Source organism: Pipra filicauda, unplaced genomic scaffold (genome assembly GCF_003945595.2).
Source record: "Pipra filicauda isolate LSUMZ 115617 unplaced genomic scaffold, ASM394559v2 scaffold215_size1667880_pilon, whole genome shotgun sequence".
NCBI lineage: Eukaryota > Metazoa > Chordata > Aves > Passeriformes > Pipridae > Pipra > Pipra filicauda.
Window position 1 is genome coordinate 14,934 of NW_024104327.1, and position 13,479 is coordinate 28,412.

The 13,479-nt window shown below is 46.4% G+C and overlaps 1 protein-coding gene across 1 annotated transcript in view; it reads left to right on the forward strand.

The window, feature by feature from the left end:
- SETBP1 (SET binding protein 1) overlaps positions 1 to 13,479 on the forward strand; it is a 248,300-nt gene that overhangs the window by 2,770 nt on the left and 232,051 nt on the right. The window lies entirely within an intron of this gene.

Consider the following 13,479-nt stretch of genomic DNA (forward strand, 5'->3'; position numbering starts at 1 on the left):
CTATTTTTGTGTGTAATTGAGTTTTAAGATTAATCATTACACGAGTGAGAAATGAAGGAGCCCACTTCTGAACTGCTTTGTGCCTGAGCGCTAATGCTCGAGCCTTTTGGCAGTTAAAGCATTCAACTGCATTTTTAAAATAGAGGTATGTGCACGGTGAACAATTGAATTCATTCCTGTATTCTGGGTGAAGGGCTCCATTATTCTTGATTACAGCATTGTGCGAGCAGCACTACAGTTATGCCACAGAAAATACTTCCATTATAAGTCTCATTTTCTTCCAGATGCTTATCATTTCCTTGAAATATCCTTCTGCAGAGAAATTCTTGGTACTTTATGTTTGGGGAAAAATGGATCTTTTTTTATTTTTTCATTTAGTCAAGGATGGGAAAAGAAAGAAAATCCTTTCCTTGTATGAGCTGTTTTCTGGAGCACCCTTTTGTTTTACTGTTGGCTTGAATTTTCAGTAGTGTCTCCCACACCTAGTTCTTAAAATGAATTTGAGTGTATTAAGCAGCACTGCTGGGGGGACTGCCCATGATTTTTTGGGTGTAGTGGTGTTTTCTGTCCCAGTCATTAGAAAAAGAGTTTTGGTCAGATCAAATACAAATACTTCACCTCTGCCTCCTTAGTAGCACATGGGCACCATGATGAGTTCAGTCAGGAAGCCAGATTTGATGAAAGACTCATGAGTATCTCCAAAACCTGGACAAATTCATCTAGGATGTAGGCACCCACTGATTACAGCTTGGGGCATGACTTGGTTTTCCTGCTCATACAGCTTTGATCCCTCTTTTCCCATACATTATGCACTTGATAGATGCTCAGAGGCTTATGTGAAGCCTTGAGGAGGCTAATTGCCACCACTTCTCCCTGGAGAAACCCTCCTCAGCAGACTGACTTAAACTAAAATTTTCATAACTCAAAATTACTGTTTGAAGCTTCAGCACTTTCCATTGACTCAAGGCAGAGCCCAGGGAGGTTAACATCACTCAGTCTTGGAGTACTTTTCTTACAAGCTGAATTTGGGGGGAGGGGAGGGAAACAAACAACAAGGGGATTTTTTTTCTCAGAATCTTGCTAAATGGCACAGTCTATGGCCATGAAAGGAGCACCTCTTTTTAGCACAGCAGAGGTTTGGCCCTATAACTCACTAAGAAGGGATTTTCCCACCTATTGGGAAGGATGGGCTGTCTTAGCATCAAGCAGTGTCTTATATCAATTTTCCTTTCCTCCCTGAATGCTTGCAGAGGTCTCAGAGGAAGCAGCAGTTGCCTGAGACTATGCTTGGTGACAGCAAAAGTGTCACAAGCAATCCTTCCATGGTCACACAGGGAGAAAAAACGAATTGCAGACCACTGCCTACCATGCAATGACTGTGAAGAAAATGACTGCATAGAAATCAGAGCTTTCATTTCTATTTATCACTCAGTCAGATGGGTATGGAAGGTGTATTCTCTCCTGCGTGGGGTCATTGGAAAAGGTTGAATAAATAAAGCGAAGTATAAGGAAGTTATGTGCAAGAAAAACCAAACAAAAAACAAACAAACCCTATGTGAACAATAACTAAAAATGCACCTTGTTAGCGTGGTTATGCTCAGGGTGAGACTTTAATTGCAGCAGGACAAGGAGTTTGAAAGAAGCAGACATGGCTGCATCCAGCTTGCACCTGTGCTGTGAGGTCCGAGCCGGCTGGGGCTGTGTTCACACCCTGTGCTCAGGCTGGGAGCGCTTTGGGTCAGCACTGGTCTAATCTGGCCATTAAAACGAACAAAAAAAACCCCTACCACCCAGCAGGTGGATGCTCTGAGCAGATGGGTGGAGGGCTGCTGCTCGGGTGCATCCATTAGCATAACACCCAACGGCTGCCGCGTGGCAGCTGCTGGGACACAGCTGCAGCAGAGATGTCCCCAGCAGGGATCTGGAAGGCCCTGGTGCTGTGATCTCAAGGGCTTTGATGCCTGGAGACACCTACAGCCTGCAACACCAGGGTGAGAAATAACCTGCATCCCTGCAGCCGGAGGGATTTTGCACACGGCTGCCTCTCAGCTCGCGGGTTTCAGGATCAGGCTGTGAACGTCTCCTATCTATGGGGTGATGAAAGGCACTGCAGGAAGCGAAGGCTGGAAATGAGTGGGAGAAAAGTTCCAGTGCTGCCAGCGTAATTTCTTCCATAGCCAACGCGTGTGTCTTGTGGCAGGTACAGAAATTTTTTGGGGAAGATAATTAGGAGGAAAGAGCAAGTTGAAACTCGCATGGAGATGTAGCTCTCTGGTCCAACCCTGTGTTTCCCTGGGAAAGCAGAGCACACAGGAGCCTTCTGTGTGTGCTTGCAGAACCACTGAGAGCTGTAGTAGTGGCTGGGGGGAAAAAAAAAATGATTGTCACATTTAAACGATTCTAGCGGTTTTGAAATTTCAGCGTTAGGCTGTTTGATTGCCTGTTGCTTTAATCAGCACAAGCTCCAGAAAAGCAGCTACTGGCAGCAGCAGGAAGGAACAACACATTTAAACGAGTGGGCCAGACCTTCAGCTGGCATCACTCCACTGTCCTCCGTGGATTTTTGCCAGGAGAGTTTGGCCCAACGCACTCATTTCCCTTGCACGTGGGAGCAGCATCATTATTTGGGTTTACCACCTTGCTCATGGATGCAGGGAACACACACAGGCCTCCCAGACCGGGCTGCCATTCTTGTGTCTCTGGTGGGTGGGAGTGGTTGTCCTACACCTCATGGAGTAGCACCCGAATTTATTTTTCCTCCTGAGGAAGTGCAAACTCTATCAGGATTTGAAAAATCACTTTAGCTTGTTTCATAATATTTCCAGCCACATCTCCAGTAGTCCTCAGTATTTGAAATACCACTTCAGCTTTCTTGCAGGAGTTTCAATACACATAGCACAGAGGGCAAGTAATGAAAACATGGAAGCAATTTAAGTAACAGCATGTGGGTACACAAAGGACTGGTAATGCCAGCAATGTAAAAAGGGACTGTGAACTGGGGATATAACATTTATTCGGTGGCCACTTAGGGAGGAAGAAGATATGCCTGCTCCTAAGCCTTACACTGCTCTGCTAATTAGGCAATAGAGGTTAGTGCCTGATTTCTAAAGCTGTGGTCCAGAGAGTGGCAGTGATTAGAAGGGGGCTCTGTGGAGAGTCATGATACTCATGTGCCGAAGCCTGAGGTTTTTGCCTTTGATTCCAGCTGCTACACTATATTAAAAGACATAAACATGCATTAAATACTTTCCTCATGTTGCTTCTCCATGTGAGCAATCGCCCCAGGGATGTTATGTGATCCTGAATGGGAAGGGAGGGAATTCAGGAGAGGATCTTGCTGGGTGCGGCTGCTGATGCCCTGGAGTGGGGAGGGGATGAGAGAGCATCAGTGTTGGGAACCTCTGCTCTCCTGGCTTGAAGGCTTGGCTGCAACCCAACAACTTTTGGGGTTTCTTTCAAGTCCTGACCATGCCAAATTTCACATCAGCTTCCCCTGCTTGAAAATAAGAGCGACGGTAGCTTCCTAACCCTTTTTCTGGGACTGCTCAGAAGACAAATCGTAGCTTGGGCTGTTCCTGCGGCTGCTTGTGTGGCAATTGGAAAGTGCACAAATGTTCTGTAAGAGTTTTCTCTTATTTCAACCCTTTGGCACCTGGGGATGGAGCGGGCTGAACCGTTGCCACTTCTAAACCCACAAATAGCTCTATTTCATTTAGTCTGATTGGAGAGAGGGAGAGAGGGAAGAAAAAAAGCCAGGAGCCCAAAGGATGTCCTGCTGGCATGCTGGCATGCTGCTCACCCATCTGCAGCAGGGTTGCTAAAGTCCAGCATCCTCAGCATCACTAAAGGTGCCTTTTCCTTTAGATAAGGAAACATGCCATCAGTCTGGAAGGACACTGAAAGTATGGCACCAAATGCAATGAAGCAATCCATCAGCATTCCCTGTCTGTCATGTAGCATTTAACAAGCCCCAGATGAGCAGTATTTCCTCGGTTTTGTTTTATTTCTTTTTTCACCCCTTCCCTGCATTTGCTCTTCTGTCTGTTCTCTTATGTCTGCAAACACTTCGTTTTCCACCTTTTTTTCCTTTAAGCATAGCCTGACAAAGTTTCTTTGGAGGTTTCATCATATGCATAATGTCCCTCTTCAGGGGATGTAAACTCTTTTTTTTTTTTTGTAATTATTAGTGCACTAGGGTTTTTTGGGAACTTGGGATGGGTGAATGCATTTTACTGCTAACAGATAAGCACAGCAGCAAGTGAATTGGAAGCAAAGATTCCTTGTGTGCAGAGAAAACTCTATCTTTGGATTTTCTTGCAATTTTTTTTTTCCTTTGAGTTTCTGTAGGTGTTTTTGCCATTTCTCTGCAGGAAACAGTTCTAACACTTTCAATTCATAGTTTTCCTTTCCCCTGCCCCACATACGCAACTTTCTCCCACAGCTCACCTTTCCTGAAGGACTCTCATTCACGTGCTTTCACCATTGCACCCCTCCTTCTTCCAGAAGATCACGAGCACTTCCCCCTTGTTTTTATTGCTGACTGCACATTGCACTTTCCCTCCAGGTCCTCGTGTGCATCCGCAGCTCTTGCTGGATTACCCCTGTGCCGGACTCCTCTCCCCAGTGATTTGTGTGCATAATCATCCAATTGCTCATCCTGCTTGCTTATTCCTCTTTGCTAAGGGCATCCGCCGTGCGAGATGTCTTCTGAGTCAGCTCTTCCTGTTGCGATCCCAAACGTGGCTCGGGGAGCTGACGTAAGTGCTTGCTCCCTGTGCTGTGTGAGGCTTAGCAAGGAGGAGGAGGAGAAGGCATTTGTGTGTCGTTGTACCTGATTGAAGTGGCAGGATTTGATTTACAGCTTCTTTTTCTTTTCTTTTTTTTTTTTTTCTTTCCCCAAAGGATGCAGCATGCACAGCCCTTTGAGCCTGGACCTGTTTTTGCGCTGATTTAGTTCTTACTCTTACTCAGCAAAGCCTTGAGGCTGCTCTGAATGGTGCTTGTGGCAGGTTATCTGAGGCTTACACCAGCAGAGTAGACCTCAGCCTCTTCCCAGGTTATGTCACGTTGGTAGAGCCCCAGAAGTGCCAACACAGGGGAGGAGTGTTCTTCAAGTTGCCTTTAAGGAGAAACTGGCTTTTGAGAAGCTGAGAGATCAATTCAGAGCTGCTCCAACAGGCACAAGGCTCCTAGTGTTTTTACAGTTTTTCTACACAAGTGTACGGGTGCAAAGCTACACCAATTCAGCTCTTTGATACTCATCCCAGGTTTCCTTTAGGCTAGCTTTTCTTTCCTACCGCATTGTTGAAGGCACAAATGAAACACTTGCAGTTTGGTGCTCTCCCACCACAACTACCTTAGGCTCCCCTCAAGAAGAGAGCAGGAATTATTTTTTCTTTGTGAAGAAATTAATTTCTTTGCTTAAGAAACCAGTTTTTCTAGGAGCTGAGAACCCTTTGCGTTCATCTTGGTCCTTGAAGGCACCTGAGGTTCCCAGACTGGGAGCTGAGTCCTCTTGATCCCCCACAGCCTCTGGAGGAAGCTGGTCCCTCCTGAAGGTGGTTCGATTCTCTCTATGAAGAGCAGGAAGGGCTGGATCCCAGGTCTTAACCCTTCCTTCTCCTCCAAACTTACTGGAGAACTGTCTGTATTGCATCATGTCACAGATATCTTGTGACAGGAATAAGGCAGAGTGTCTTTTCCAGCTCAGTGCTCTGCCTGAGCCAGCTGATGCCCATCCCTCACTGTCTGCTCCCAAAGAATTGTGACTTTTTTTTCATCTAGTCAAGTGTGTCTTAAAGAAGCAAACGTCTGGCAATGAAGGGATGGGCTGAGGAAATGTAAGCAGGCTTTTTCTGCTGAATACTGAGTGCCAAACAAGGAAGACTTGGTGCATTTGATTAGCTGCCATATGACCAGGGCCTGGGGAGCTTGTCTGTGTTGACGACAGGCTTTGTTTTGCAGCAGTCTCTCCCTCCCACAGCTGAGTTTCGATGGCCCTCTGTGACATTTCCTTGTTTGCTTGTGCTGTGTCGTTCTCTTCAAAGCGTGACAAAACGTCCGCGGATCTGGTTTTGGGGTTGAGGAGACATTGCAGGAAAGCAACTTGTGAAGCAACTGGGACAAGTGCAGGAAGCTGGGGATAGAGCTGGAGGTCCTTAGTCCCAGCCACCCAACCGAAGGAGGAGATGGGTACTGCTCTTGCAGCCTTGTAAACACTTGGCCAAGTCAGCACACGCGGGTTGTTTCGAAAGCACTGTGGCCTCCAGGCTAACAGAGATGGAGATGTGATGTGCTGGCTCGTGCACCCAGGGCTGCAAACTGGTTGTGTCTTCATTTGCAGAGGTTTTGGGTGTCAGTCCTTCATGTACATGATCATGTTCTTCCAGCACCAGCTTTTGCATGCAGCGCTTCCTTCCCTCCCCTTCCAGGCACACCCGACCACAGATATCTTCTGATTTACCTCCAGATTTTTCATCTTTAATCCCTTTTTCACACACACACAGACACGCCCAGCTAGCCCCCTCAGGTCAGATCTAATTCTTCAAATGCTTCATTCCCAGATGGGCTTCTTACTGTCCCCATTCTTTTGCCCAGCCAGTGGGACTGAGTGACGGACCCATCTGAGCTCATTTGAATGTGAAGTGTGGGTTCACCTGGTGCCCTCAGCTTGTCTCTTTTTTTGCTTTTTCTAAGAGCACTGAAACTTGTGAAAATTGGTTTCTGACCACTTTCCTAGTATGTGACTTCTCTGGTGTCTAGTGATAAGTGAACTTGCTGGCCAAGCCCTCTTTGGGAGCCCCCCAGGGATCCCTTTCTTCTGGCCAGTGAACAATTTGAACAAAACTTGTTAGAATATTGTATCACAAAGATTTCTGTTCTTCCATCAAATGTGATCAAAACTGGGCAAAATATTCCAAAAACATTGAGGAGAGGATCATGAAGGCAAGGAGTTTGTGTGTGCATTCACATGCACACAAACACAGTGTGAACCATGTTAGCCTTGTTTCCTTAGGAAACCAGTCTAAAAATATCCAGAATAAACATGCATTGTTTTGGTTTTTAGTGCTGAGACTTTTCCAACTCTTGAACGTTAAATTGATTCCACTTGATACGTGACACTTGAGGACAAGTCCAGTTAGCTGTGTTTTCCTAAGAGCGTTATTTTCCATTTCTTGCCATGACCTCTAACATGAATTAGACCAGTGGCTGCTGGCTTCTTCATTTCAGGACATGAAGTGCTATTTCTACATCGTGATTATATTTGGACTCTGAGCTGCAGGTGGTTGCTATCAGGAGAGGGATTATCAAGCCATGTTGTATGCACCAGTAGCATGACACTGCTTCCAAGTATGATGGATAGCAAACTCCACTTCTTCAGGGTGGTATCACACCAGACATCTCGATATTATCTTTTTCTTTTTTTTTTTTTGCTGGATCTGTGGGCTAGCAGTGAAAAGGATAGCATAAGGGCTAAGGTGTCTTACTACAGGCTGCAGATGAGGTTGTATGTCTGAGATGTGGCTTGGACTGTGGCTAAGACAGAATTGCTGAAGATGAGGACACGGTCATTCAAGATAGACAGTCACCTGCAGCCGTGTTTGCAGAACTAAGTGGGTCTCTACCAGGCTCTCTTTAAGGTGGTGTCTCATGTTCCTATTGTACATCCACGTCTGCTGCTGGCAGGTCCTGTACGAAGGCATCAGGAGATCCTGCTAGAATTTCACAAGCTCTGTATAGAGGAGGATAAATGGAACCATCTTGTCTCTTAGTACAGAATGTGAAATAGAGTAATAAGATTAAGTAATTCACTCAAGGAACCTGTCGCAGGCCAGGGTAACACTCAGACCTTTTTCACTGAGCTGTGGTTGCTTAACCATGACACAACTGAGTCTCCCAGGTAGTGGCCTGCACTCCAAGCACTGAGTGGAGAACCCTTCTGGAAATCAGTCCTCTTCTAGTTCTCATTTAAACTGGTCAGTTTGTTTCAAAATCGTTAACTCTCCGCATCTTCACTGCTCACTTAAAAATAAAACTTAGCGAAGAGTTAGGGCTGTAAGCAGAAATGAGGGGGTGGAGTTTCAGGGCCAGCATGCAATCGGTTGACCTACATGCCCTTAATAATCCCTTCTGGTCTGTAAGCCCTAAAATGTGGTAAGAGTCAAATGAGGAATATCTACTGGAGGACTCATTATCTTCTGATCAGTTTCCCATGGTTCTGCCTCACCTGGGTGGTGAGGTTTGTAAAGAGATGGTATCTTTTATTGACATCAGTGTTACAACGGCTCTACCACTGTAAACTTGGGTGGTTCATTGAGGAATCTCAGTACTTTGCGGTCCTACCTTCATGTGAGCTGCTCTCCTTCCACATGGCTGAAAGATGAGAATCAGCCCTGAGGGGATTTGTGGGTAATTTCGACTTGCCCAATGCTCTCCCCTTCGGAAGGAATGCAGTGACAGGAGCAAATGAGCCAGAGGACGGGCCCCTCTCTCCTTGCTGATGACTCTATCTGACAAAGGAGAGGGCTGAGCAGTGGACACTGGATGTGTCACCACTGGTCACACCCTTGCCTCACCACAGGGCAGGTCACCGGGTCCCCACCTGGTGCTTCTGTGACTGTGCTTGGCAAACACTTCTCCCAGGAGGATGTTGTAGGAAACAGTTTCCTCATACCTTGGAGATAGACCTTACACTGTAATTTCTAAATGGACTTTTATCAGTAGTCTTCCCTGCTCCTCTGTATGTGCTAGAACATTGTGCTGGCCTGGGTAGCTCCACCTAAACTTTACCTGCTGTATTCCCAGTGGGGTAATTTGATGAAAGCTTACCCTTAAGACTAAGACAAGTAGACCTGAGGCAGATGTTTTTTTTCCACTGGGGAGCAGCAGCACTAAGAGGACCTTGATTAGCCCTCATTTCTGCTTCCCGCCAGAAGCTGCAGGGACAGTCTCTACATTAGTCACCTGCCTAATGTGTATTAGCAAGGAGCTTGAAGGCACTTGTTTTATTGCATCTTCCACTGGGAACTGATGCTATTGGATTGGCAACATATTCTACTTCTTATATCTCATGTTGTGTGCAGGTTAGATGGGGATAATTAATTTGTCTTGTCCATTTTCTGACGTTGTGTTCACCATCACTCAGCTGATGAAGCACTCTTCCCAAAGACAGCCTCTTCTTTTCCATGGGATACTTCAATAATTCATGTAATCATTAGGACAAATTCCCTCCAGCCTTTTCTCTCTCTGATCCTAATTCCATTGCATTACTTACAATTATATTCTTGATTTGAAGAGGGAGGTGGGTGGGTGAGGAAGCCTGTTTCCGTCTGTGGCTACAGCACAGGAGGAACTGGGAAGAGTGTGATGGGGAGGGATCGATCTGTCCTTAGGTCACTGACTCTGGGCGTGGGCAGGAGCTGTTATTAGTCACTGGGGGACAGTGACTGCCAACATGCTTCATGGGAATTTGTGAAGCACAGGGCAGCTCTGCAGTAGGGCAGCACACCCTTTGCTGCTCCCTGTGCTTGGGTTGGCAGCTGTGGTGCATAACCAAGTCATGCTTCATCCTCACAGGTAACTTGGATGCTTGGGATGCAGAGCCCTGGGGTCTGCTTGGGGCACCCTCGAAGAGAGTGGGAATTTGGCTGTTGATGTTCATCTAGAGGGAAGAGGATGTCTTAAGGAAAAGGGAGAGCAGCTTGTGATGGACACCTAGATCCTTAACCTGAGGCATTTGAGTGTAATAATAGGGCTGACAGTGACTTTCCCTTGGCTTTCTGCATCTGCAGGAGTTCATATTACTGATATATATGTAAGACTTTGGTAAAGTAGGACTGTTGCTAATTACTGTCTAAACAAGCCTTTTATTATTACATTGTGATTTCAGCTGCTGAATTTCACTTCCACCTGCTTAGATGTTGGTGTTGAAGATTGTTCTAAGGTGTTGAAAAGGTGGGAGATGGAAACCCTGTCTTTTTCCAGTTTATCTGGCTTGACTTAATCTAATAAACTTAGCGCGAGCCCATGGGATACAGCAGCTGCGTGCTGCAGATAGAAGTCGCCTCAGTCCATCTTGGCCACATGGTTTAATAGATCTATGAAATCCCTGGGTCAGAGGCCAGTCACCATGCCCATTTTTGTCACATCTCAGTGATGTGTATCCTGGCAGGTTTTTCTTTTTGTTCCCTCCCCGGCATGGAAAGAACCATCTGCCGGGTTGGCTTTCAGAAGAATTTTGAAAAATACCAATTTCCCTTTGTTGAGAGGGGGCTTGGGGGGGGCCACACAGGACAGAAGGGGGAAGGAGAGCCTGACCTAAAACCAAGCCAGTATTTTCAAGGATTTTAGAATAGCTCGTATTGTGTTTCCTACTCCCCAAGGAAGGGTTGTCCTCTTTCTTCTTTTCTCTTTGATTCGATTCCCTGCCACTCTGTGAGCAAGTCAGAAGCTGCAGCTGCTGCTGTCAGCTGGGAAGGGAGTCCCCTTGTTTAAACCCATGTGTTAATCCCTGGCTAGAAAAAGTCGAAATGCTTTATGCTCCCCTTTTAGTCCCCTTTTCTTTCTGCATCTTCCCTGCCTGCCTGCAGTCTTGTGCGAAAACACAGATCTAGGCAGACCCCAAAGACACTCAACAAGAAGCACAGGTAGCAAGAAGGTCTGTAAACAAACAAATCTAAAGACTGGACAAGGCAACCAAATATAGTCTTGAGAGTAGGGAGGGAGTGAGAAAGGGCGTTAAGCATGTTGTGAGGTCTGGGGAAAAAATTATGGGGGCCTTTAGGAGTAAAGGGAGCTGTTTTTGTCATGGCTGCTGGACACAGATGGGTAGAAGTGTTTGCTCACAGGGGCTGTGCTTTGTTCCTGAGGAAAAGCCAGCAGCCCAGTGGGAGAGGAATTTAAACAGTGAGGTAAGGAGAAAGGAGGATTTGGACTCTGCCAGATGGAGACAGCCACGCAGGCAGCTCTGCAGAGGGTTTGATGGGTAAATAAGAGGCTCAAGGGGCTCAGAAAGTTTATCATCAGGTGTGATATCACAACATTGAAGGGTGAATGTGAAGGGTGGCCTGAGGTTCAAATGGGAGAGAAGGAAAGAGTTCTGATTTTGACCATGACTTTTTCTCAAAAATCTCCCTCCTGTCTTTCCTATAAGGAAATGAATCACAACAAAAATAGGGAGAAAGGAGCTAGATGATGGATGGTACTTATGGAAAACTGAAGACAGTGTCCTGTAACTGTTGTAGGTCATAGAATGGTTTGGGTTGGAAGCGATCTTAAAGACCATCTCATTCCAAACCCCTTGCCATGAGCAGAGCATCGCTGGCCTACTTCATATCTGAAGAGTACAAAAGAACATGGATATTCAGCACTTTCCTAAGGTTTTCAAGCAGAAAACTGAGGCAGACAGAGGTGTCTCACCCAGGGCTACTGAAGGAGGCATCCCACCTTCCACTGCTCCAACTGCAGCGAGGACCTCTGCGCCCACCCCATGGCTTGGTGGTTTCAAAGCGGCCCCCGCCACCACCTCTCAGTTCACCCCATCCACAGGCTGCCAGAAACAACCGGGGGCCCTGCAGGTCTTTTTTTCCTGCCACCCTTTCCCAGATGTGGGGGGTAGGGGGGGGCAGGCCAGCAGTGCCCACCCAGCGTGGCCCGGGGTGGGCTGGCAGGTGGGGGCCAAAGCTCTGGCACATGGGCTCCTTCCCAGCAGAATTCCCCGTGACCTCCGCTCCCCAGCAGCCGCAGTCTGTACCCCACGCTGCTGCAGCCCCTTCCCCGCCGTGGCCCCTCGTTAATAAAGAGGTGTAATTGGGAGCCCTCCCTCCACCCCGTCTGGTGTGAGGCCATTTGTGTGCCGGAGGAGGAGGGGCAGACCCGGCATTGATGGGGGGAGGTGGCAGCGGGGGAGAGAGGGAGGGAAAAGCTCCTTTGTTTGTTCAAGTAATTTAGGCCTCAGATGTTCTAAAAGAGAAAAGCAAAAGAAGCTCGGTCAGCGCTGGTGAAGGTGTGCTCCTGGGACGCAGAAATACCCCGATAGCAGAGGGAACAAAGTGCAACAAAGAAGTGTGGGTTTAAGCATTTTGAGTTTGTTTCTTAAGTCTGTCAGGAGAGATGTGAATCTTGGACAAAACCCAGCCAACAGCAAAAAAACCAAAACAAAGCAAAGCAAAGCAAAACAAAAAAACTCCCTACAAACAAAGAGCCCACCAATCAAAACAAGAAAGAAACGTTTTTTGCCCTTCACCAAGATCTCTGCATCCTAGCACTCTGAAGGACCAGGAGCCGGCGTGGGCTGAAGGGTGCCTGGATTCTCAGAGTCCGGGGTGTTGCTGCTGGGTGTTTGCTTTGTGTTTGCTCTGCTTAGCCGGGCTGAAGGGAAACACAGGAGAGTTCCAGGTTTTTGCAGCTAATGGGTTTTGCTTCTGCTTTTTATGTGCTAGCACACTGCCCTTGGAGTTGAGATTTTCTACTTTTCGTGCGCTAACACATTGCCTTTGGTGTTGTGATTGCATCTCTTCTGTGCCTTCCCATTTCCCTCCAATCCCGTTAGACATCTCTTTTTTAAAAATGAGAATGGAAAATCAAAGAAAACAAGTGACAAACATTCTTCTGTTCCTTTTAGGTTCAGTAAAACTCACCTTTAAACCTCACTGAGAGGCCTAAACTAAGGTGAAAATGTCTGTATTCTGAGGGGTGGGCTCTGCTGTTGAAACCCTTGTGTTTCAACTGTGTGAAAGTTGCAGAAAAATGCACATGGGATATGCAGAATTTAATTCTTTTTTTTTCTTTTTTTTTTTTTTTAAGTTAGAGAATAGAGTAATGGTGTGAAAGAATGAATTAGTTATGGCAAATCTTATTAGTGCCCATTGTAAGCAGAGAAGCAGAGACATATGAGACCACTTGCAAAATTATTCCTTGTTTATTCAGCTTCGTAACCGAAGCAAATTTTTTTGCATAGTGTCATTTATTTGGCAACTGGAGGGGTGTGGAAGGTGTGTGTCTATGGAGCAAAAAGGGGGGAAGGGGGAACGCAGTATTGGTATTCCATTAAAACTGATGCTCAGTGCTTTGTTTGTCAGGTTTTGGCAAGGCTTTTTGCTTTGAAAGCCTTTCAGAGAGGATCGAAGCAGATGGCAGGGAGATCCTGTTTGTGTTATTTTTGGACATTCCCATTGAAAGTCTCAGATTGTTGTCCTTTTTCCCCCTTCCCCCGCTTGTGTATGTTTTTCTTTCTTCCTTCCTTTCCCCTTTCCTTCTTGAGAACGTTTTTATTTTTTTAAATAATATATTATTAATCATACAACATCACCTAAAAGCTGGGTGTGTTTCTGATGAACCAAGCTGTGGCTAGTTTATTTCTGTCTGTATAAAACTGGATAAAGTGGTGGAGGGACTGTCTCCTGAAGCAGTACAAACAGCGTTAGGAAGAGCGAGTTGGGTAGGGGTGGGAAGCCAGGCTGACATTTTGGGGGGATTCAG